Source organism: Coregonus lavaretus (assembly GCF_964263955.1).
Source record: "Coregonus lavaretus genome assembly, contig: HAP1_SCAFFOLD_735, whole genome shotgun sequence".
Lineage (NCBI taxonomy): Eukaryota > Metazoa > Chordata > Actinopteri > Salmoniformes > Salmonidae > Coregonus > Coregonus lavaretus.
In genome coordinates this window covers 74,893-99,869 of record NW_028165729.1, presented here as the reverse complement: position 1 = coordinate 99,869, position 24,977 = coordinate 74,893, and positions in this window count along the sequence as shown.

The following is a 24,977-nucleotide window of genomic DNA, read 5'->3' as shown; positions in this document are numbered from 1 at the left end:
TCTTGGTACCGACTAGCACTTGAATGCTGTATTATGCCAACTTCACATTCTCGTGGAAAATGGGAAGTTGTAACTCCCACATGATTGTGTTCAAGTGGTTTTGAAGTCGGAACAATTCTTAAACCAATAAGATTGGCAACAACATTTTCACTATTTCTCACTTGTAATTCCTACTTGGAGGGTCATTCAAGTGAAACTTCCCAGTCGGAACTAGGTATTTCCGATAACTCTGATAGCACCCTGAACACGACATTAATATGTGTGATCGACAACAGTAGGGTCTGGGTCCCGGCGTGTCCAGTCCCCATACCCATTCCATAGGAGTGAGTGTCAGTAGTCTACTATATGTCCGTGCTATGTGAAGTAAGTATGGTGATTATTATTAAGGTTCTGGTCGTCTGAGATACCAACAAGTAAGGCTATACAACATACAATATCAATAAATATATATTTTCTCCTATTAGTGTATTTGAGTTTGTTTTGTCGTTTCTGGATTATTTAATTGAAATTGCAACCAACTTTCTATGGCTTGTTTTAGATATAGTGATATTTGAGAGATTATTTCATTTCAAATAACTGAAAGTGAGAGGTTGTAATTTGAATAAAGGGGGGAAATGCCATTACTGAACATGTGGTGATTAGAAAAAAAGATTTTACTCTTGACTTTGGCGAATATTATCGCGCGGCAGTGTCCTAATGCCTGCGCGCAGTGGACTATTGGCATCGTTCGCCATAGCAGGCTGGCATTAGATTAGAACATAAGATTTCACTCTTGACTTCAGCGACTATTATTGCGCATAAAGGGCCGGCAGTGTACTTTTGCGCGCACATTGTGCTTTTGCCTGCGCGCAGTGTGCAGTTGCATCCGCGCATTGTACTATTGGCCTCCTTTGCCATAGCAGGCTAGCATTAAATTATAACACAAGATTTCACTCTTGACTATGGCGACTATTATTGCGTGTAAAGGCCGGCAGTGATCTATTGTTTTGGGCGCGCAGTGTATTATTGCGGGCGCACGCAAAGTGTATTGTTTTTTGGCGTACAGTGTGTTTTATGGGCGCGCAGTGTATTGTTTTGGGTGCGCAGTGTACTGTTTTGGGTGCGCGGTCAAAAAAAAAGAGAAGCAAAGCATCCCTTCCGATAGCCGACAGAGGAGGCCTCCGTAACGGGCCAATCGGGGTGGTGGGGAGATGGTGTCCAATCAGCAGATGCCACTGCCGGCTTTATACATTTCACATGGGCATTTCGAGGCTATACTCCGACTGTCTAAGAAGAAAGCTAGCGCCATGGCCAGAACCAAGCAAACCGCTCGCAAATCCACCCGTGGCAAAGCCTACAGGATGCAGCTCGCCGCCAAGGCTGCGCGCAAAGTCAACATGTAAGGAAAATCGTTGTGTACGAACCTGGGATATTTACGTTAAGGATTATGTTTACCAATCGATGACAGTATTGACTCAATACGGGGTTTGCTTTCCGCTATCCGTCGCCGTTTAAATGTCTGACATATAACCGTGCTCGAGAAAACCACAGGTAGCATAATGTATTTCATCAGATTTCGTGCGTTTCTGTGTGAAAATACACGAATTTATGTGCTACTCAATTCGTGCGAAAAGACAGCAATTTAACACACAACAACCATAAACGGATAGCCTATTTTTCTTTATTTTCTTTATTATGGCTAATTAAACGTTATGAATATACAGAAATGTTGTCTTTATTTAATAATGTGCGTTTCTGTGTGAAAATACACGAATTTATGTGCTACTCAATTCGTGCGAAAAGACAGCAATTTAACACACAACAACCATAAACGGATAGCCTATTTTTCTTTATTTTCTTTATTATGGCTAATTAAACGTTATGAATATACAGAAATGTTGTCTTTATTTAATAATGTTTCAAACATTGTAGTTGTATGCCTATGTACTGTTTGAGATTTTCTGAACATCATTTGTGAGAAAATACACACATTTACGTGCAACTGAATTCGTGGGAAAAATTGTATTATTAATGCTAACGCTGTTTTCTATGCTTGATTTCGATTAATATTTTGGGATACTGGTGCACTTTTGGTCAGAAAGCCCCCTTTTCCGTGTAGGCAACAGTACACAATTTTCTTCATAATGCATTTCATATTTCGTAGAGTCTAAATTACACAATTTTCTTCATTATTCATTTAATACATGTTAAAGAGGTTAATGTAAAAATAATGAAATATGTCGGCTTTCACTTATGGCACTTCCAAGGCCTTTCTATTGTGGTTATGTCAATCATATTATATACTTAGGCTATTGTAACGCGTTCAACCAGTTAGCAAGTCAGAAATGTCCGTTTCTTGGTACCGACTAGCACTTGAATGCTGTATTATGCCAACTTCACATTCTCGTGGAAAATGGGAAGTTGTAACTCCCACATGATTGTGTTCAAGTGGTTTTGAAGTCGGAACAATTCTTAAACCAATAAGATTGGCAACAACATTTTCACTATTTCTCACTTGTAATTCCTACTTGGAGGGTCATTCAAGTGAAACTTCCCAGTCGGAACTAGGTATTTCCGATAACTCTGATAGCACCCTGAACACGACATTAATATGTGTGATCGACAACAGTAGGGTCTGGGTCCCGGCGTGTCCAGTCCCCATACCCATTCCATAGGAGTGAGTGTCAGTAGTCTACTATATGTCCGTGCTATGTGAAGTAAGTATGGTGATTATTATTAAGGTTCTGGTCGTCTGAGATACCAACAAGTAAGGCTATACAACATACAATATCAATAAATATATATTTTCTCCTATTAGTGTATTTGAGTTTGTTCTGTCGTTTCTGGATTATTTAATTGAAATTGCAACCAACTTTCTATGGCTTGTTTTAGATATAGTGATATTTGAGAGATTATTTCATTTCAAATAACTGAAAGTGAGAGGTTGTAATTTGAATAAAGGGGGGAAATGCCATTACTGAACATGTGGTGATTAGAAAAAAAGATTTTACTCTTGACTTTGGTGAATATTATCGCGCGGCAGTGTCCTAATGCCTGCGCGCAGTGGACTATTGGCATCGTTCGCCATAGCAGGCTGGCATTAGATTAGAACATAAGATTTCACTCTTGACTTCAGCGACTATTATTGCGCATAAAGGGCCGGCAGTGTACTTTTGCGCGCACATTGTGCTTTTGCCTGCGCGCAGTGTGCAGTTGCATCCGCGCAGTGTACTATTGGCCTCCTTTGCCATAGCAGGCTAGCATTAAATTATAACACAAGATTTCACTCTTGACTATGGCGACTATTATTGCGTGTAAAGGCCGGCAGTGATTTATTGTTTTGGGCGCGCAGTGTATTATTGCGGGCGCACGCAAAGTGTATTGTTTTTTGGCGTACAGTGTGTTTTATGGGCGCGCAGTGTATTGTTTTGGGTGCGCAGTGTACTGTTTTGGGTGCGCGGTCAAAAAAAAAGAGAAGCAAAGCATCCCTTCCGATAGCCGACAGAGGAGGCCTCCGTAACGGGCCAATCGGGGTGGTGGGGAGATGGTGTCCAATCAGCAGATGCCACTGCCGGCTTTATACATTTCACATGGGCATTTCGAGGCTATACTCCGACTGTCTAAGAAGGAAGCTAGCGCCATGGCCAGAACCAAGCAAACCGCTCGCAAATCCACCCGTGGCAAAGCCTACAGGATGCAGCTCGCCGCCAAGGCTGCGCGCAAAGTCAACATGTAAGGAAAATCGTTGTGTACGAACCTGGGATATTTACGTTAAGGATTATGTTTACCAATCGATGACAGTATTGACTCAATACGGGGTTTGCTTTCCGCTATCCGTCGCCGTTTAAATGTCTGACATATAACCGTGCTCGAGAAAACCACAGGTAGCATAATGTATTTCATCAGATTTCGTGCGTTTCTGTGTGAAAATACACGAATTTATGTGCTACTCAATTCGTGCGAAAAGACAGCAATTTAACACACAACAACCATAAACGGATAGCCTATTTTTCTTTATTTTCTTTATTATGGCTAATTAAACGTTATGAATATACAGAAATGTTGTCTTTATTTAATAATGTTTCAAACATTGTAGTTGTATGCCTATGTACTGTTTGAGATTTTCTGAACATCATTTGTGAGAAAATACACACATTTACGTGCAACTGAATTCGTGGGAAAAATTGTATTATTAATGCTAACGCTGTTTTCTATGCTTGATTTCGATTAATATTTTGGGAAACTGGTGCACTTTTGGTCAGAAAGCCCCCTTTTCCGTGTAGGCAACAGTACACGATTTTCTTCATAATGCATTTCATATTTCGTAGAGTCTAAATTACACAATTTTCTTCATTATTCATTTAATACATGTTAAAGAGGTTAATGTAAAAATAATGAAATATGTCGGCTTTCACTTATGGCACTTCCAAGGCCTTTCTATTGTGGTTATGTCAATCATATTATATACTTAGGCTATTGTAACGCGTTCAACCAGTTAGCAAGTCAGAAATGTCCGTTTCTTGGTACCGACTAGCACTTGAATGCTGTATTATGCCAACTTCACATTCTCGTGGAAAATGGGAAGTTGTAACTCCCACATGATTGTGTTCAAGTGGTTTTGAAGTCGGAACAATTCTTAAACCAATAAGATTGGCAACAACATTTTCACTATTTCTCACTTGTAATTCCTACTTGGAGGGTCATTCAAGTGAAACTTCCCAGTCGGAACTAGGTATTTCCGATAACTCTGATAGCACCCTGAACACGACATTAATATGTGTGATCGACAACAGTAGGGTCTGGGTCCCGGCGTGTCCAGTCCCCATACCCATTCCATAGGAGTGAGTGTCAGTAGTCTACTATATGTCCGTGCTATGTGAAGTAAGTATGGTGATTATTATTAAGGTTCTGGTCGTCTGAGATACCAACAAGTAAGGCTATACAACATACAATATCAATAAATATATATTTTCTCCTATTAGTGTATTTGAGTTTGTTCTGTCGTTTCTGGATTATTTAATTGAAATTGCAACCAACTTTCTATGGCTTGTTTTAGATATAGTGATATTTGAGAGATTATTTCATTTCAAATAACTGAAAGTGAGAGGTTGTAATTTGAATAAAGGGGGGAAATGCCATTACTGAACATGTGGTGATTAGAAAAAAAGATTTTACTCTTGACTTTGGCGAATATTATCGCGCGGCAGTGTCCTAATGCCTGCGCGCAGTGGACTATTGGCATCGTTCGCCATAGCAGGCTGGCATTAGATTAGAACATAAGATTTCACTCTTGACTTCAGCGACTATTATTGCGCATAAAGGGCCGGCAGTGTACTTTTGCGCGCACATTGTGCTTTTGCCTGCGCGCAGTGTGCAGTTGCATCCGCGCAGTGTACTATTGGCCTCCTTTGCCATAGCAGGCTAGCATTAAATTATAACACAAGATTTCACTCTTGACTATGGCGACTATTATTGCGTGTAAAGGCCGGCAGTGATCTATTGTTTTGGGCGCGCAGTGTATTATTGCGGGCGCACGCAAAGTGTATTGTTTTTTGGCGTACAGTGTGTTTTATGGGCGCGCAGTGTATTGTTTTGGGTGCGCAGTGTACTGTTTTGCGTGCGCGGTCAAAAAAAAAGAGAAGCAAAGCATCCCTTCCGATAGCCGACAGAGGAGGCCTCCGTAACGGGCCAATCGGGGTGGTGGGGAGATGGTGTCCAATCAGCAGATGCCACTGCCGGCTTTATACATTTCACATGGGCATTTCGAGGCTATACTCCGACTGTCTAAGAAGGAAGCTAGCGCCATGGCCAGAACCAAGCAAACCGCTCGCAAATCCACCCGTGGCAAAGCCTACAGGATGCAGCTCGCCGCCAAGGCTGCGCGCAAAGTCAACATGTAAGGAAAATCGTTGTGTACGAACCTGGGATATTTACGTTAAGGATTATGTTTACCAATCGATGACAGTATTGACTCAATACGGGGTTTGCTTTCCGCTATCCGTCGCCGTTTAAATGTCTGACATATAACCGTGCTCGAGAAAACCACAGGTAGCATAATGTATTTCATCAGATTTCGTGCGTTTCTGTGTGAAAATACACGAATTTATGTGCTACTCAATTCGTGCGAAAAGACAGCAATTTAACACACAACAACCATAAACGGATAGCCTATTTTTCTTTATTTTCTTTATTATGGCTAATTAAACGTTATGAATATACAGAAATGTTGTCTTTATTTAATAATGTTTCAAACATTGTAGTTGTATGCCTATGTACTGTTTGAGATTTTCTGAACATCATTTGTGAGAAAATACACACATTTACGTGCAACTGAATTCGTGGGAAAAATTGTATTATTAATGCTAACGCTGTTTTCTATGCTTGATTTCGATTAATATTTTGGGATACTGGTGCACTTTTGGTCAGAAAGCCCCCTTTTCCGTGTAGGCAACAGTACACGATTTTCTTCATAATGCATTTCATATTTCGTAGAGTCTAAATTACACAATATTCTTCATTATTCATTTAATACATGTTAAAGAGGTTAATGTAAAAATAATGAAATATGTCGGCTTTCACTTATGGCACTTCCAAGGCCTTTCTATTGTGGTTATGTCAATCATATTATATACTTAGGCTATTGTAACGCGTTCAACCAGTTAGCAAGTCAGAAATGTCCGTTTCTTGGTACCGACTAGCACTTGAATGCTGTATTATGCCAACTTCACATTCTCGTGGAAAATGGGAAGTTGTAACTCCCACATGATTGTGTTCAAGTGGTTTTGAAGTCGGAACAATTCTTAAACCAATAAGATTGGCAACAACATTTTCACTATTTCTCACTTGTAATTCCTACTTGGAGGGTCATTCAAGTGAAACTTCCCAGTCGGAACTAGGTATTTCCGATAACTCTGATAGCACCCTGAACACGACATTAATATGTGTGATCGACAACAGTAGGGTCTGGGTCCCGGCGTGTCCAGTCCCCATACCCATTCCATAGGAGTGAGTGTCAGTAGTCTACTATATGTCCGTGCTATGTGAAGTAAGTATGGTGATTATTATTAAGGTTCTGGTCGTCTGAGATACCAACAAGTAAGGCTATACAACATACAATATCAATAAATATATATTTTCTCCTATTAGTGTATTTGAGTTTGTTCTGTCGTTTCTGGATGATTTAATTGAAATTGCAACCAACTTTCTATGGCTTGTTTTAGATATAGTGATATTTGAGAGATTATTTCATTTCAAATAACTGAAAGTGAGAGGTTGTAATTTGAATAAAGGGGGGAAATGCCATTACTGAACATGTGGTGATTAGAACAAAAGATTTTACTCTTGACTTTGGCGAATATTATCGCGCGGCAGTGTCCTAATGCCTGCGCGCAGTGGACTATTGGCATCGTTCGCCATAGCAGGCTGGCATTAGATTAGAACATAAGATTTCACTCTTGACTTCAGCGACTATTATTGCGCATAAAGGGCCGGCAGTGTACTTTTGCGCGCACATTGTGCTTTTGCCTGCGCGCAGTGTGCAGTTGCATCCGCGCAGTGTACTATTGGCCTCGTTTGCCATAGCAGGCTAGCATTAAATTATAACACAAGATTTCACTCTTGACTATGGCGACTATTATTGCGTGTAAAGGCCAGCAGTGATCTATTGTTTTGGGCGCGCAGTGTATTATTGCGGGCGCACGCAAAGTGTATTGTTTTTTGGCGTACAGTGTGTTTTATGGGCGCGCAGTGTATTGTTTTGGGTGCGCAGTGTACTGTTTTGGGTGCGCGGTCAAAAAAAAGAGAAGCAAAGCATCCCTTCCGATAGCCGACAGAGGAGGCCTCCGTAACGGGCCAATCGGGGTGGTGGGGAGATGGTGTCCAATCAGCAGATGCCACTGCCGGCTTTATACATTTCACATGGGCATTTCGAGGCTATACTCCGACTGTCTAAGAAGGAAGCTAGCGCCATGGCCAGAACCAAGCAAACCGCTCGCAAATCCACCCGTGGCAAAGCCTACAGGATGCAGCTCGCCGCCAAGGCTGCGCGCAAAGTCAACATGTAAGGAAAATCGTTGTGTACGAACCTGGGATATTTACGTTAAGGATTATGTTTACCAATCGATGACAGTATTGACTCAATACGGGGATTGCTTTCCGCTATCCGTCGCCGTTTAAATGTCTGACATATAACCCTGCTCGAGAAAACCACAGGTAGCATAATGTATTTCATCAGATTTCGTGCGTTTCTGTGTGAAAAGACACGAATTTATGTGCTACTTAATTCGTGCGAAAAGACAGCAATTTAACACACAACAACCATAAACGGATAGCCTATTTTTCTTTATTTTCTTTATTATGGCTAATTAAACGTTATGAATATACAGAAATGTTGTCTTTATTTAATAATGTTTCAAACATTGTAGTTGTATGCCTATGTACTGTTTGAGATTTACTGAACATCATTTGTGAGAAAATACACACATTTACGTGCAACTTAATTCGTGGGAAAATTGTTTTATTAATGCTAACGCTGTTTTCTATGCTTGATTTCGATTAATACTTTGGGATACTGGTGCACTTTTGGTCAGAAAGCCCCCTTTTCCGTGTAGGCAACAGTACACGATTTTCTTCATTATGCATTTCATATTTCGTAGAGTCTAAATTACAAAATGTTCTTCATTATTCATTTAATACATGTTAAAGAGGTTAATGTAAAAATAATGAAATATGTCGGCTTTCACTTATGGCACTTCCAAGGCCTTTCTATTGTGGTTATGTCAATCATATTATATACTTAGGCTATTGTAACGCGTTCAACCAGTTAGCAAGTCAGAAATGTCCGTTTCCTAGTACCGACTAGCACTTGAATGCTGTATTATGCCAACTTCACATTCTCGTGGAAAATGGGAAGTTGTAACTCCCACATGATTGTGTTCAAGTGGTTTTGAAGTCGGAACAATTCTTAAACCAATAAGATTGGCAACAACATTTTCACTATTTCTCACTTGTAATTCCTACTTGGAGGGTCATTCAAGTGAAACTTCCCTGTCGGAACTAGTTATTTCCGATAACTCTGATAGCACCCTGAACACGAAATTAATATGTGTGATCGACAACAGTAGGGTCTGGGTCCCGGCGTGTCCAGTCCCCATACCCATTCCATAGGAGTGAGTGTCAGTAGTCTACTATATGTCCGTGCTATGTGAAGTAAGTATGGTGATTATTATTAAGGTTCTGGTCGTCTGAGATACCAACAAGTAAGGCTATACAACATACAATATCAATAAATATATATTTTCTCCTATTAGTGTATTTGTGTTTGTTCTGTCGTTTCTGGATGATTTAATTGAAATTGCAACCAACTTTCTATGGCTTGTTTTAGATATAGTGATATTTGAGAGATTATTTCATTTCAAATAACTGAAAGTGAGAGGTTGTAATTTGAATAAAGGGGGGAAACAGGCAAAGAGTCAATACAGGTCTAAGATTGAATCATACTACACTGGCTCTGACGCTCGTCGGATGTGGCAGGGCTTGAAAACTATTACAGACTACAAAGGGAAGCACAGCCGCGAGCTGCCCAGTGACACAAGCCTACCAGACGAGCTAAACCACTTCTATGCTCGCTTCGAGGCAAGCAACACTGAAGCATGCATGAGAGCACCAGCTGTTCCGGACGACTATGTGATCACGCTCTCCGTAGCCGATGTGAGTAAGACTTTTAAGCAGGTCAACATTCACAAGGCCGCAGGGCCAGACGGATTACCAGGACGTGTACTCCGAGCATGTGCTGACCAACTGGCAAGTGTCTTCACTGACATTTTCAACATGTCCCTGACTGAGTCTGTAATACCAACATGTTTCAAGCAGACCACCATAGTCCCCGTGCCCAAGAACTCTAAGATAACCTGCCTAAATGACTACCGACCCGTGGCACTGACGTCTGTAGCCATGAAGTGCTTTGAAAGACTGGTCATGGCTCACATCAACAGCATAATCCCAGAAACCCTAGACCCACTCCAATTTGCATACCGCCCCAACAGATCCACAGATGATGCAATCTCTATCGCACTCCACACTGCCCTTTCCCACCTGGACAAGAGGAACACCTACGTGAGAATGCTATTCATTGACTACAGCTCAGCATTCAACACCATAGTGCCCTCAAAGCTCATCACTAAGCTAAGGATCCTGGGACTAAACACCTCCCTCTGCAACTGGATCCTGGACTTCCTGACGGGCCGCCCCCAGGTGGTAAGGGTAGGTAACAACACATCTGCCACACTGATCCTCAACACGGGGGCCCCTCAGGGGTGCGTGCTCAGTCCCCTCCTGTACTCTCTGTTCACCCATGACTGCATGGCCAGGCACGACTCCAACACCATCATTAAGTTTGCCGACGACACAACAGTGGTAGGCCTGATCACCGACAACGATGAGACAGCCTATAGGGAGGAGGTCAGAGATCTGGCCGTGTGGTGCCAGGACAACAACCTCTCCCTCAACGTGACCAAGACAAAGGAGATGATTGTGGACTACAGGAAAAAAAAGAGGACTGAGCACGCCCCCATTCTCATCGACGGGGCTGTAGTGGAACAGGTTGAGAGCTTCAAGTTCCTTGGTGTCCACATCACCAACGAACTATCATGGTCCAAACACACCAAGACAGTCGTGAAGAGGGCACGACAAAGCCTATTCCCCCTCAGGAGACTAAAAAGATTTGGCATGGGTCCTCAGATCCTCAAAAAATTCTACAGCTGCACCATCGAGAGCATCCTGACTGGTTGCATCACCGCCTGGTATGGCAACTGCTTGGCCTCTGACCGCAAGGCACTACAGAGGGTAGTGCGTACGGCCCAGTACATCACAGGGGCAAAGCTCCCTGCCATCCAGGACCTCTATACCAGGCGGTGTCAGAGGAAGGCCCTCAAAATTGTCAAAGACTCCAGTCACCCTAGTCATAGACTGTTCTCTCTGCTACCGCACGGCAAGCGGTACCGGAGTGCCAAGTCTAGGTCCAAAAGACTTCTCAACAGCTTCTACCCCCAAGCCATAAGACTCCTGAACAGCTAATCATGGCTACCCGGACTATTTGCACTGCCCCCCCACCCCCATACTTTTTACGCTGCTGCTACTCTGTTAAGTATTTATGCATAGTCACTTTAACTCTACCCACATGTACATATTACCTCAACTACCTCAACTAGCCGGTGCCCCCGCACATTGACTATGCAACGGTACCCCCCTGTATATATAGCCTCCCTACTGTCACTTTATTCTATTGTATATATAGCCTCCCTACTGTCACTATATTTTTACTTTTACTTCTGCTCTTTTTTTCTCAACACTTTTTTTGTTGTTGTTTTATTCTTACTTTTTTGTTTAAAATAAATGCACTGTTGGTTAAGGGCTGTAAGTAAGCATTTCACTGTAATGTCTGCACCTGTTGTATTCGGCGCATGTGACCAATAAAATTTGATTTGATTTGATTTGATTTGAAATGCCATTACTGAACATGTGGTGATTAGAAAAAAAGATTTTACTCTTGACTTTGGCGAATATTATCGCGCGGCAGTGTCCTAATGCCTGCGCGCAGTGGACTATTGGCATCGTTCGCCATAGCAGGCTGGCATTAGATTAGAACATAAGATTTCACTCTTGACTTCAGCGACTATTATTGCGCATAAAGGGCCGGCAGTGTACTTTTGCCCGCACATTGTGCTTTTGCCTGCGCGCAGTGTGCAGTTGCATCCGCGCAGTGTACTATTGGCCTCCTTTGCCATAGCAGGCTAGCATTAAATTATAACACAAGATTTCACTCTTGACTATGGCGACTATTATTGCGTGTAAAGGCCGGCAGTGATCTATTGTTTTGGGCGCGCAGTGTATTATTGCAGGCGCACGCAAAGTGTATTGTTTTTTGGCGTACAGTGTGTTTTATGGGCGCGCAGTGTATTGTTTTGGATGCGCAGTGTACTGTTTTGGGTGCGCGGTCAAAAAAAAAGAGAAGCAAAGCATCCCTTCCGATAGCCGACAGAGGAGGCCTCCGTAACGGGCCAATCGGGGTGGTGGGGAGATGGTGTCCAATCAGCAGATGCCACTGCCGGCTTTATACATTTCACATGGGCATTTCGAGGCTATACTCCGACTGTCTAAGAAGGAAGCTAGCGCCATGGCCAGAACCAAGCAAACCGCTCGCAAATCCACCCGTGGCAAAGCCTACAGGATGCAGCTCGCCGCCAAGGCTGCGCGCAAAGTCAACATGTAAGGAAAATCGTTGTGTACGAACCTGGGATATTTACGTTAAGGATTATGTTTACCAATCGATGACAGTATTGACTCAATACGGGGTTTGCTTTCCGCTATCCGTCGCCGTTTAAATGTCTGACATATAACCGTGCTCGAGAAAACCACAGGTAGCATAATGTATTTCATCAGATTTCGTGCGTTTCTGTGTGAAAATACACGAATTTATGTGCTACTTAATTCGTGCGAAAAGACAGCAATTTAACACACAACAACCATAAACGGATAGCCTATTTTTCTTTATTTTCTTTATTATGGCTAATTAAACGTTATGAATATACAGAAATGTTGTCTTTATTTAATAATGTTTCAAACATTGTAGTTGTATGCCTATGTACTGTTTGAGATTTTCTGAACATCATTTGTGAGAAAATACACACATTTACGTGCAACTTAATTCGTGGGAAAAAATTGTTTTATTAATGCTAACGCTGTTTTCTATGCTTGATTTCGATTAATACTTTGGGATACTGGTGCACTTTTGGTCAGAAAGCCCCCTTTTCCGTGTAGTTAACAGTACACGATTTTCTTCATAATGCATTTCATATTTCGTAGAGTCTAAATTACACAATTTTCTTCATTATTCATTTAATACATGTTAAAGAGGTTAATGTAAAAGTAATGAAATATGTCGGCTTTCACTTATGGCACTTCCAAGGCCTTTCTATTGTGGTTATGTCAATCATATTATATACTTAGGCTATTGTAACGCGTTCAACCAGTTAGCAAGTCAGAAATGTCCGTTTCTTGGTACCGACTAGCACTTGAATGCTGTATTATGCCAACTTCACATTCTCGTGGAAAATGGGAAGTTGTAACTCCCACATGATTGTGTTCAAGTGGTTTTGAAGTCGGAACAATTCTTAAACCAATAAGATTGGCAACAACATTTTCACTATTTCTCACTTGTAATTCCTACTTGGAGGGTCATTCAAGTGAAACTTCCCAGTCGGAACTAGGTATTTCCGATAACTCTGATAGCACCCTGAACACGACATTAATATGTGTGATCGACAACAGTAGGGTCTGGGTCCCGGCGTGTCCAGTCCCCATACCCATTCCATAGGAGTGAGTGTCAGTAGTCTACTATATGTCCGTGCTATGTGAAGTAAGTATGGTGATTATTATTAAGGTTCTGGTCGTCTGAGATACCAACAAGTAAGGCTATACAACATACAATATCAATAAATATATATTTTCTCCTATTAGTGTATTTGAGTTTGTTCTGTCGTTTCTGGATGATTTAATTGAAATTGCAACCAACTTTCTATGGCTTGTTTTAGATATAGTGATATTTGAGAGATTATTTCATTTCAAATAACTGAAAGTGAGAGGTTGTAATTTGAATAAAGGGGGGAAATACCATTACTGAACATGTGGTGATTAGAACAAAATATTTTACTCTTGACTTTGATGAATATTATCGCGCGGCAGTGTCCTAATGCCTGCGCGCAGTGGACTATTGGCATCGTTCGCCATAGCAGGCTGACATTAGATTAGAACATAAGATTTCACTCTTGACTTCAGCGACTATTATTGCGCATAAAGGGCCGGCAGTGTACTTTTGCGCGCACATTGTGCTTTTGCCTGCGCGCAGTGTGCAGTTGCATCCGCGCAGTGTACTATTGGCCTCGTTTGCCATGGCAGGCTAGCATTAAATTATAACACAAGATTTCACTCTTGACTTCAGCGACTATTATTGCGCATAAAGGGCCGGCAGTGTACTTTTGCGCGCACATTGTGCTTTTGCCTGCGCGCAGTGTGCAGTTGCATCTGCGCAGTGTACTATTGGCCTCCTTTGCCATAGCAGGCTAGCATTAAATTATAACACAAGATTTCACTCTTGACTATGGCGACTATTATTGCGTGTAAAGGCCAGCAGTGATCTATTGTTTTTGGGCGCGCAGTGTATTATTGCGGGCGCAAGCAAAGTGTATTGTTTTTTGGCGTACAGTGTGTTTTATGGGCGCGCAGTGTATTGTTTTGGGTGCGCAGTGTGCTGTTTTGGGTGCGCGGTCAAAAAAAAGAGAAGCAAAGCATCCCTTCCGATAGCCGACAGAGGAGGCCTCCGTAACGGGCCAATCGGGGTGGTGGGGAGATGGTGTCCAATCAGCAGATGCCACTGCCGGCTTTATACATTTCACATGGGCATTTCGAGGCTATACTCCGACTGTCTAAGAAGGAAGCTAGCGCCATGGCCAGAACCAAGCAAACCGCTCGCAAATCCACCCGTGGCAAAGCCTACAGGATGCAGCTCGCCGCCAAGGCTGCGCGCAAAGTCAACATGTAAGGAAAATCGTTGTGTACGAACCTGGGATATTTACGTTAAGGATTATGTTTACCAATCGATGACAGTATTGACTCAATACGGGGTTTGCTTTCCGCTATCCGTAACCGTTCAAATGTCTGACATATAACCGTGCTCGAGAAAACCACAGGTAGCATAATGTATTTCATCAGATTTCGTGCGTTTCTGTGTGAAAAGACACGAATTTATGTGCTACTTAATTCGTGCGAAAAGACAGCAATTTAACACACAACAACCATAAACGGATAGCCTATTTTTCTTTATTTTCTTTATTATGGCTAATTAAACGTTATGAATATACAGAAATGTTGTCTTTATTTAATAATGTTTCAAACATTGTAGTTGTATGCCTATGTACTGTTTGAGATTTTCTGAACATCATTTGTGAGAAAATACACACATTTACGTGCAACCTAATTCGTGAGAAAAATTGTTTTATTAATGCTAACGCTGTTTTCTATGCTTGATTTCGATTAATACTTTGGGACACTGGTGCACTTTTGGTCAGAAAGCCCCCTTTTCCGTGTAGGCAACAGTACACGATTTTCTTCATAATGCATTTCATATTTCGTAGAGTCTAAATTACACCATTTTCTTCATTATTCATTTAATACATGTTAAAGAGGTTAATGTAAAAATAATGAAATATGTCGGCTTTCACTTATGGCACTTCCAAGGCCTTTCTATTGTGGTTATGTCAATCATATTATATACTTAGGCTATTGTAACGCGTTCAACCAGTTAGCAAGTCAGAAATGTCCGTTTCCCAGTACCGACTAGCAATTGAATGCTGTATTATGCCAACTTCACATTCTCGTGGAAAATGGGAAGTTGTAACTCCCACATGATTGTGTTCAAGTGGTTTTGAAGTCGGAACAATTCTTAAACCAATAAGATTGGCAACAACATTTTCACTATTTCTCACTTGTAATTCCTACTTGGAGGGTCATTCAAGTGAAACTTCCCAGTCGGAACTAGTTATTTCCGATAACTCTGATAGCACCCTGAACACGACATTAATATGTGTGATCGACAACAGTAGGGTCTGGGTCCCGGCGTGTCCAGTCCCCATACCCATTCCATAGGAGTGAGTGTCAGTAGTCTACTATATGTCCGTGCTATGTGAAGTAAGTATGGTGATTATTATTAAGGTTCTGGTCGTCTGAGATACCAACAAGTAAGGCTATACAACATACAATATCAATAAATATATATTTTCTCCTATTAGTGTATTTGAGTTTGTTCTGTCGTTTCTGGATGATTTAATTGAAATTGCAACCAACTTTCTATGGCTTGTTTTAGATATAGTGATATTTGAGAGATTATTTCATTTCAAATAACTGAAAGTGAGAGGTTGTAATTTGAATAAAGGGGGGAAATGCCATTACTGAACATGTGGTGATTAGAACAAAAGATTTTACTCTTGACTTTGGCGAATATTATCGCGCGGCAGTGTCCTAATGCCTGCGCGCAGTGGACTATTGGCATCGTTCGCCATAGCAGGCTGGCATTAGATTAGAACATAAGATTTCACTCTTGACTTCAGCGACTATTATTGCGCATAAAGGGCCGGCAGTGTACTTTTGCGCGCACATTGTGCTTTTGCCTGCGCGCAGTGTGCAGTTGCATCCGCGCAGTGTACTATTGGCCTCGTTTTCCATAGCAGGCTAGCATTAAATTATAACACAAGATTTCACTCTTGACTATGGCGACTATTATTGCGTGTAAAGGCCAGCAGTGATCTATTGTTTTGGGCGCGCAGTGTATTATTGCGGGCGCACGCAAAGTGTATTGTTTTTTGGCGTACAGTGTGTTTTATGGGCGCGCAGTGTATTGTTTTGGGTGCGCAGTGTACTGTTTTGGGTGCGCGGTCAAAAAAAAGAGAAGCAAAGCATCCCTTCCGATAGCCGACAGAGGAGGCCTCCGTAACGGGCCAATCGGGGTGGTGGGGAGATGGTGTCCAATCAGCAGATGCCACTGCCGGCTTTATACATTTCACATGGGCATTTCGAGGCTATACTCCGACTGTCTAAGAAGGAAGCTAGCGCCATGGCCAGAACCAAGCAAACCGCTCGCAAATCCACCCGTGGCAAAGCCTACAGGATGCAGCTCGCCGCCAAGGCTGCGCGCAAAGTCAACATGTAAGGAAAATCGTTGTGTACGAACCTGGGATATTTACGTTAAGGATTATGTTTACCAATCGATGACAGTATTGACTCAATACGGGGATTGCTTTCCGCTATCCGTCGCCGTTTAAATGTCTGACATATAACCCTGCTCGAGAAAACCACAGGTAGCATAATGTATTTCATCAGATTTCGTGCGTTTCTGTGTGAAAAGACACGAATTTATGTGCTACTTAATTCGTGCGAAAAGACAGCAATTTAACACACAACAACCATAAACGGATAGCCTATTTTTCTTTATTTTCTTTATTATGGCTAATTAAACGTTATGAATATACAGAAATGTTGTCTTTATTTAATAATGTTTCAAACATTGTAGTTGTATGCCTATGTACTGTTTGAGATTTACTGAACATCATTTGTGAGAAAATACACACATTTACGTGCAACTTAATTCGTGGGAAAATTGTTTTATTAATGCTAACGCTGTTTTCTATGCTTGATTTCGATTAATACTTTGGGATACTGGTGCACTTTTGGTCAGAAAGCCCCCTTTTCCGTGTAGGCAACAGTACACGATTTTCTTCATTATGCATTTCATATTTCGTAGAGTCTAAATTACAAAATGTTCTTCATTATTCATTTAATACATGTTAAAGAGGTTAATGTAAAAATAATGAAATATGTCGGCTTTCACTTATGGCACTTCCAAGGCCTTTCTATTGTGGTTATGTCAATCATATTATATACTTAGGCTATTGTAACGCGTTCAACCAGTTAGCAAGTCAGAAATGTCCGTTTCCTAGTACCGACTAGCACTTGAATGCTGTATTATGCCAACTTCACATTCTCGTGGAAAATGGGAAGTTGTAACTCCCACATGATTGTGTTCAAGTGGTTTTGAAGTCGGAACAATTCTTAAACCAATAAGATTGGCAACAACATTTTCACTATTTCTCACTTGTAATTCCTACTTGGAGGGTCATTCAAGTGAAACTTCCCAGTCGGAACTAGTTATTTCCGATAACTCTGATAGCACCCTGAACACGAAATTAATATGTGTGATCGACAACAGTAGGGTCTGGGTCCCGGCGTGTCCAGTCCCCATACCCATTCCATAGGAGTGAGTGTCAGTAGTCTACTATATGTCCGTGCTATGTGAAGTAAGTATGGTGATTATTATTAAGGTTCTGGTCGTCTGAGATACCAACAAGTAAGGCTATACAACATACAATATCAATAAATATATATTTTCTCCTATTAGTGTATTTGTGTTTGTTCTGTCGTTTCTGGATGATTTAATTGAAATTGCAACCAACTTTCTATGGCTTGTTTTAGATATAGTGATATTTGAGAGATTATTTCATTTCAAATAACTGAAAGTGAGAGGTTGTAATTTGAATAAAGGGGGGAAATGCCATTACTGAACATGTGGTGATTAGAACAAAAGATTTTACTCTTGACTTTGGCGAATATTATCGCGCGGCAGTGTCCTAATGCCTGCGCGCAGTGGACTATTGGCATCGTTCGCCATAGCAGGCTGGCATTAGATTAGAACATAAGATTTCACTCTTGACTTCAGCGACTATTATTGCGCATAAAGGGCCGGCAGTGTACTTTTGCGCGCACATTGTGCTTTTGCCTGCGCGCAGTGTGCAGTTGCATCCGCGCAGTGTACTATTGGCCTCGTTTGCCATAGCAGGCTAGCATTAAATTATAACACAAGATTTCACTCTTGACTTCAGCGACTATTATTGCGCATAAAGGGCCGTCAGTGTACTTTTGCGCGCACATTGTGCTTTTGCCTGCGCGCAGTGTGCAGTTGCATCCGCGCAGTGTACTATTGGCCTCGTTTGCCATAGCAGGCTATCATTAAATTATAACACAAGATTTCACTCTTGACAATGGCGACTATTATTGCGTGTAAAGGCCAGCAGTGATCTATTGTTTTGGGCGCGCAGTGTATTATTGCGGGCGCACGCAAAGTGTATTGTTTTTTGGCGTACAGTGTGTTTTATGGGCGCGCAGTGTATTGTTTTGGGTGCGCAGTGTACTGTTTTTGGTGCGCGGTCAAAAAAAAAGAGAAGCAAAGCATCCCTTCCGATAGCCGACAGAGGAGGCCTCCGTAACGGGCCAATCGGGGTGATGGGGAGATGGTGTCCAATCAGCAGATGCCACTGCCGGCTTTATATATTTCACATGGGCATTTCGAGGCTATACTCCGACTGTCTAAGAAGGAAGCTAGCGCCATGGCCAGAACCAAGCAAACCGCTCGAAAAACCACCCGTGGCAAAGCCTACAGGATGCAGCTCGCCGCCAAGGCTGCGCGCAAAGTCAACATGTAAGGAAAATCGTTGTGTACGAACCTGGGATATTTACGTTAAGGATTATGTTTACCAATCGATGACAGTATTGACTCAATACGGGGTTTGCTTTCCGCTATCCGTCGCCGTTTAAATGTCTGACATATAACCGTGCTCGAGAAAACCACAGGTAGCATAATGTATTTCATCAGATTTCGTGCGTTTCTGTGTGAAAAGACACGAATTTATGTGCTACTTAATTCGTGCGAAAAGACAGCAATTTAACACACAACAACCATAAACGGATAGCCTATTTTTCTTTATTTTATTTATTATGGCTAATTAAACGTTATGAATATACAGAAATGTTGTCTTTATTTAATAATGTTTCAAACATTGTAGTTGTATGCCTATGTACTGTTTGAGATTTTCTGAACATCATTTGTGAGAAAATACACACATTTACGTGCAACTTAATTCGTGGGAAAAATTGTTTTATTAATGCTAACGCTGTTTTCTATGCTTGATTTCGATTAATACTTTGGGACACTGGTGCTCTTTTGGTCAGAAAGCCCCCTTTTCCGTTTAGGAAACAGTACACGATTTTCTTCATAATGCATTTCATATTTCGTAGAGTCTAAATTACACAATTTTCTTCATTATTCATTTAATACATGTTAAAGAGGTTAATGTAAAAATAATGAAATATGTCGGCTTTCACTTATGGCACTTCCAAGGCCTTTCTATTGTGGTTATGTCAATCATATTATATACTTAGGCTATTGTAACGCGTTCAACCAGTTAGCAAGTCAGAAATGTCCGTTTCCTAGTACCGACTAGCACTTGAATGCTGTATTATGCCAACTTCACATTCTCATGGAAAATGGGAAGTTGTAACTCCCACATGATTGTGTTCAAATGGTTTTGAAGTCGGAACAATTCTTAAACCAATAAGATTGGCAACAACATTTTCACTATTTCTCACTTGTAATTCCTACTTGGAGGGTCATTCAAGTGAAACTTCCCAGTCGGAACTAGGTATTTCCGATAACTCTGATAGCATCCTGAACACGACATTAATATGTGTGATCGACAACAGTAGGGTCTGGGTCCCGGCGTGTCCAGTCCCCATACCCATTCCATAGGAGTGAGTGTCAGTAGTCTACTATATGTCCGTGCTATGTGAAGTAAGTATGGTGATTATTATTAAGGTTCTGGTCGTCTGAGATACCAACAAGTAAGGCTATACAACATACAATATCAATAAATATATATTTTCTCCTATTAGTGTATTTGAGTTTGTTCTGTCGTTTCTGGATGATTTAATTGAAATTGCAACCAACTTTCTATGGCTTGTTTTAGATATAGTGATATTTGAGAGATTATTTCATTTCAAATAACTGAAAGTGAGAGGTTGTAATTTGAATAAAGGGGGGAAATGCCATTACTGAACATGGTGATTAGAACAAAAGATTTTACTCTTGACTTTGGCGAATATTATCGCGCGGCAGTGTCCTAATGCCTGCGCGCAGTGGACTATTGGCATCGTTCGCCATAGCAGGCTGGCATTAGATTAGAACATAAGATTTCACTCTTGACTTCAGCGACTATTATTGCGCATAAAGGGCCGGCAGTGTACTTTTGCGCGCACATTGTGCTTTTGCCTGCGCGCAGTGTGCAGTTGCATCCGCGCAATGTACTATTGGCCTCGTTTGCCATAGCAGGCTAGAATTAAATTATAACACAAGATTTCACTCTTGACTATGGCGACTATTATTGCGTGTAAAGGCCAGCAGTGATCTATTGTTTTGGGCGCGAAGTGTATTATTGCGGGCGCACGCAAAGTGTATTGTTTTTTGGCGTACAGTGTGTTTTATGGGCGCGCAGTGTATTGTTTTGGGTGCGCAGTGTACTGTTTTGGGTGCGCGGTCAAAAAAAAAGAGAAGCAAAGCATCCCTTCCGATAGCCGACAGAGGAGGCCTCCGTAACGGGCCAATCGGGGTGGTGGGGAGATGGTGTCCAATCAGCAGATGCCACTGCCGGCTTTATACATTTCACATGGGCATTTCGAGGCTATACTCCGACTGTCTAAGAAGGAAGCTAGCGCCATGGCCAGAACCAAGCAAACCGCTCGCAAATCCACCCGTGGCAAAGCCTAAAGGATGCAGCTCGCCGCCAAGGCTGCGCGCAAAGTCAACATGTAAGGAAAATTGTTGTGTACGAACCTGGGATATTTACGTTAAGGATTATGTTTACAAATCGATGACAGTATTGACTCAATACGGGGTTTGCTTTCCGCTATCCGTCGCCGTTTAAATGTCTGACATATAACCGTGCTCGAGAATACCACAGGTAGCATAATGTATTTAATCAGATTTCGTGCGTTTCTGTGTGAAAAGACACGAATTTATGTGCTACTTAATTCGTGCGAAAAGACAGCAATTTAACACACAACAACCATAAACGGATAGCCTATTTTTCTTTATTTTCTTTATTATGGCTAATTAAACGTTATGAATATACAGAAATGTTGTCTTTATTTAATAATGTTTCAAACAATGTAGTTGTATGCCTATGTACTGTTTGAGATTTTCTGAACATCATTTGTGAGAAAATACACACATTTACGTGCAACTGAATTCGTGGGAAAAATTGTTTTATTAATGCTAACGCTGTTTTCTATGCTTGATTTCGATTAATACTTTGGGATACTGGTGCACTTTTGGTCAGAAAGCCCCCTTTTCCGTGTAGGCAACAGTACACGATTTTCTTCATAATGCATTTCATATTTCGTAGAGTCTAAATTACACAATTTTCTTCATTATTCATTTAATACATGTTAAAGAGGTTAATGTAAAAATAATGAAATATGTCGGCTTTCACTTATGGCACTTCCAAGGCCTTTCTATTGTGGTTATGTCAATCATATTATATACTTAGGCTATTGTAACGCGTTCAACCAGTTAGCAAGTCAGAAATGTCCGTTTCCTAGTACCGACTAGCACTTGAATACTGTATTATGCCAACTTCACATTCTCGTGGAAAATGGGAAGTTGTAACTCCCACATGATTGTGTTCAAATGGTTTTGAAGTCGGAACAATTCTTAAACCAATAAGATTGGCAACAACATTTTCACTATTTCTCACTTGTAATTCCTACTTGGAGGGTCATTCAAGTGAAACTTCCCAGTCGGAACTAGGTATTTCCGATAACTCTGATAGCACCCTGAACACGACATTAATATGTGTGATCGACAACAGTAGGGTCTGGGTCCCGGCGTGTCCAGTCCCCATACCCATTCCATAGGAGTGAGTGTCAGTAGTCTACTATATGTCCGTGCTATGTGAAGTAAGTATGGTGATTATTATTAAGGTTCTGGTCGTCTGAGATACCAACAAGTAAGGCTATACAACATACAATATCAATAAATATATATTTTCTCCTATTAGTGTATTTGAGTTTGTTCTGTCGTTTCTGGATGATTTAATTGAAATTGCAACCAACTTTCTATGGCTTGTTTTAGATATAGTGATATTTGAGAGATTATTTCATTTCAAATAACTGAAAGTGAGAGGTTGTAATTTGAATAAAGGTGGGAAATGCCATTACTGAACATGGTGATTAGAACAAAAGATTTTACTCTTGACTTTGGCGAATATTATCGCGCGGCAGTGTCCTAATGCCTGCGCGCAGTGGACTATTGGCATCGTTCGCCATAGCAGGCTGGCATTAGATTAGAACATAAGATTTCACTCTTGACTTCAGCGACTATTATTGCGCATAAAGGGCCGGCAGTGTACTTTTGCGCGCACATTGTGCTTTTGCCTGCGCGCAGTGTGCAGTTGCATCCGCGCAGTGTACTATTGGCCTCGTTTGCCATAGCAGGCTAGAATTAAATTATAACACAAGATTTCACTCTTGACTATGGTGACTATTATTGCGTGTAAAGGCCAGCAGTGATCTATTGTTTTGGGCGCGAAGTGTATTATTGCGGGCGCACGCAAAGTGTATTGTTTTTTGGCGTACAGTGTGTTTTATGGGCGCGCAGTGTATTGTTTTGGGTGCGCAGTGTACTGTTATGGGTGCGCAGTGTACTGTTATGGGTGCGCGGTCAAAAAAAAAGAGAAGCAAAGCATCCCTTCCGATAGCCGACAGAGGAGGCCTCCGTAACGGGCCAATCGGGGTGGTGGGGAGATGGTGTCCAATCAGCAGATGCCACTGCCGGCTTTATACATTTCACATGGGCATTTCGAGGCTATACTCCGACTGTCTAAGAAGGAAGCTAGCGCCATGGCCAGAACCAAGCAAACCGCTCGCAAATCCACCCATGGCAAAGCCTAAAGGATGCAGCTCGCCGCCAAGGCTGCGCGCAAAGTCAACATGTAAGGAAAATTGTTGTGTACGAACCTGGGATATTTACGTTAAGGATTATGTTTACCAATCGATGACAGTATTGACTCAATACGGGGTTTGCTTTCCGCTATCCGTCGCCGTTTAAATGTCTGACATATAACCGTGCTCGAGAATACCACAGGTAGCATAATGTATTTAATCAGATTTCGTGCGTTTCTGTGTGAAAAGACACGAATTTATGTGCTACTTAATTCGTGCGAAAAGACAGCAATTTAACACACAACAACCATAAACGGATAGCCTATTTTTCTTTATTTTCTTTATTATGGCTAATTAAACGTTATGAATATACAGAAATGTTGTCTTTATTTAATAATGTTTCAAACAATGTAGTTGTATGCCTATGTACTGTTTGAGATTTTCTGAACATCATTTGTGAGAAAATACACACATTTACGTGCAACTGAATTCGTGGGAAAAATTGTTTTATTAATGCTAACGCTGTTTTCTATGCTTGATTTCGATTAATACTTTGGGATACTGGTGCACTTTTGGTCAGAAAGCCCCCTTTTCCGTGTAGGCAACAGTACACGATTTTCTTCATAATGCATTTCATATTTCGTAGAGTCTAAATTACACAATTTTCTTCATTATTCATTTAATACATGTTAAAGAGGTTAATGTAAAAATAATGAAATATGTCGGCTTTCACTTATGGCACTTCCAAGGCCTTTCTATTGTGGTTATGTCAATCATATTATATACTTAGGCTATTGAAACGCGTTCAACCAGTTAGCAAGTCAGAAATGTCCGTTTCCTAGTACCGACTAGCACTTGAATACTGTATTATGCCAACTTCACATTCTCGTGGAAAATGGGAAGTTGTAACTCCCACATGATTGTGTTCAAATGGTTTTGAAGTCGGAACAATTCTTAAACCAATAAGATTGGCAACAACATTTTCACTATTTCTCACTTGTAATTCCTACTTGGAGGGTCATTCAAGTGAAACTTCCCAGTCGGAACTAGGTATTTCCGATAACTCTGATAGCACCCTGAACACGACATTAATATGTGTGATCGACAACAGTAGGGTCTGGGTCCCGGCGTGTCCAGTCCCCATACCCATTCCATAGGAGTGAGTGTCAGTAGTCTACTATATGTCCGTGCTATGTGAAGTAAGTATGGTGATTATTATTAAGGTTCTGGTCGTCTGAGATACCAACAAGTAAGGCTATACAACATACAATATCAATAAATATATATTTTCTCCTATTAGTGTATTTGAGTTTGTTATGTCGTTTCTGGATGATTTAATTGAAATTGCAACCAACTTTCTATGGCTTGTTTTAGATATAGTGATATTTGAGAGATTATTTCATTTCAAATAACTGAAAGTGAGAGGTTGTAATTTGAATAAAGGTGGGAAATGCCATTACTGAACATGTGGTGATTAGAACAAAAGATTTTACTCTTGACTTTGGCGAATATTATCGCGCGGCAGTGTCCTAATGCCTGCGCGCAGTGGACTATTGGCATCGTTCGCCATAGCAGGCTGGCATTAGATTAGAACATAAGATTTCACTCTTGACTTCAGCGAC